Raw genomic sequence first — 2,500 nt, 5'->3', positions numbered from 1 at the left:
TCCCGAACCGCAAAAAGTTTCGAAAATCATGAAAAATAGAAAACGAGTCATCTTCCAACGAAACTTCACGTGAAGGCTTAGGGGACCATTGTATGAATTTACAAGCCATAAAAATGGCATTGGCACGGCAGAAATTTGAAGATGTGCCTAAACCCACCAGGGCCCAGCGTGTGCCGATGGTGCTCGAGGCAACCGCCCGCACCAGGGCCCAGCGTGTGCCGATGGTGCTCGAGGCAAGCGCTCGCACCAGGGCCCAGCGTGTGCCGACGGTGGTCGAGGCAACCGCCCGCACCAGGGCCGATAGTGTGCCAATGGTGCTCGAGGCAACCTGTCGCACCAGGGCCCAGCGTGTGCCGATGGTGATCGAGGCAACCTGCCGCACCAGGGCCCAGCGTGTGCCGATGCTGGTCGAGGCAAGCGCCCGCACCAGCGCCCAGCGTGTGCCGATGGTGCTCGAGGCAACCGACCGCACCAGGGCCCAGCGTGTGCCGATGGTGCTCGAGGCAACCTGCCGCACCAGGGCCCAGCGTGTGCCGATGGCGCTCGAGGCAAGCTCCCGCACCAGGGCCCAGCGTGTGCCGATGGTGCTCGAGGCAACCTGCCGCACCAGGGCCCAGCGTGTGCGGATGGTGCTCGAGGCAAGCGCCCGCACCAGGGCCCAGCGTGTGCCGATGGTGGTCGAGGCAACCGCCCGCACCAGGGCCCAGCGTGTGCCGATGGTGGTCGAGGCAACCTGCCGCACCAGGGCCCAGCGTGTGCCGATGGTGCTCGAGGCAACCGACCGCACCAGGGCCGAGCGTGTGCCGATGGTGGTCGAGGCAAGCGCCCGCACCAGGGCCCAGCGTGTGCCGATGGTGGTCGAGGCTGCCGATGATGGTCGAGGCAACCTGCCGCACCAGGGCCCAGCGTGTGCCGATGGTGCTCGAGGCAACCGACCGCACCAGGGCCGAGCGTGTGCCGATGGTGCTCGAGGCAAGCGCCCGCACCAGGGCCCAGCGTGTGCCGATGGTGGTCGAGGCAACCTGCCGCACCAGGGCCCAGCGTGTGCCGATGGTGGTCGAGGCAAGCGCCCGCACCGGGGCCCAGCGTGTGCCGATGGTGGTCGAGGCAAGCGCCCGCACCGGGGCCCAGCGTGTGCCGATGGTGGTCGAGGCAACCGCCCGCACCGGGGCCCAGCGTGTGCCGATGGTGGTCGAGGCAACCTGCCGCACCAGGGCCCAGCGTGTGCCGATGGTGCTCGAGGCAACCGACCGCACCAGGGCCGAGCGTGTGCCGATGGTGGTCGAGGCAACCGCCCGCACCAGGGCCCAGCGTGTGCCGATGGTGGTCGAGGCTGCCGATGGTGGTCGAGGCAACCTGCCGCACCAGGGCCCAGCGTGTGCCGATGGTGGTCGAGGCAACCGACCGCACCAGGGCCGAGCGTGTGCCGATGGTGCTCGAGGCAAGCTGCCGCACCAGGGCCCAGCGTGTGCCGATGGTGGTCGAGGCAACCGCCCGCACCAGGGCCCAGCGTGTGCCGATGGTGATCGAGGCAACCGACCGCACCAGGGCCCAGCGTGTGCCGATGGTGCTCGAGGCAACCTGCCGCACCAGGGCGGAGCGTGTGCCGATGGTGGTCGAGGCAAGCGCCCGCACCAGGGCCCAGCGTGTGCCGATGGTGGTCGAGGCAACCGACCGCACCAGGGCCCAGCGTGTGCCGATGGTGCTCGAGGCAACCTGCCGCACCAGGGCCCAGCGTGTGCCGATGGTGGTCGAGGCAAGCGCCCGCACCAGGGCCCAGCGTGTGCCGATGGTGGTCGAGGCAAGCGCCCGCACCAGGGCCCAGCGTGTGCCGATGGTGCTCGAGGCAACCGACCGCACCAGGGCCGAGCGTGTGCCGATGGTGGTCGAGGCAAGCGCCCGTACCAGGGCCCAGCGTGTGCCGATGGTGATCGAGGCAAGCGCCCGCACCAGGGCCCAGCGTGTGCCGATGGCAGTGCCCAGCGTGTGCCGATGGTGGTCGAGGCAAGCGCCCGCACCAGTGCCCAGCGTGTGCCGATGGTGGTCGAGGCAAGCGCCCGCACCAGGGCCCAGCTTTTGCCGATGGTGATCGAGGCAACCGGCCGCTCCAGGGCCCAGCGTGTGCCGATGGTTATCGGGGCAACCGGCCGCACCAGGGCCCAGGGTCTGCCGATGGTGCTCGAGGCAACCGCCCGCACCAAGGCTCAGCATGTGCCGCTGGTGATCGAGGCAACAACCCACACCAGGGCCCAGCTTGTGCCGATGGCGGTCGAGGCAAGTGCCCGTACCGAAGGGCAGCCTATGCCGATGATGGTCGATGCATGTGCCATCACCATGCGTCATCATGTGCCATTGATGGTCGAGGCCTTGGCCGAAGTTCGATTTTGAGCCACGGTGCCCATGCTTGGCTCCAGCATGTGCTGGTGCCGCATTTTTTTCACTCGGGACAGCATCGCCGGAGCATCGCCGGAGTACCGCCGGAGAACCTGACCGGCGGCAT

The sequence above is a fragment of the Durio zibethinus genome, unplaced genomic scaffold (genome assembly GCF_047325235.1).
Source record: "Durio zibethinus cultivar Kanyao isolate XHJ-2024 unplaced genomic scaffold, ASM4732523v1 HiC_scaffold_402, whole genome shotgun sequence".
In the NCBI taxonomy this organism is placed as follows: Eukaryota; Viridiplantae; Streptophyta; class Magnoliopsida; order Malvales; family Malvaceae; genus Durio; species Durio zibethinus.
Note: the sequence above shows the minus strand (reverse complement) of the source record.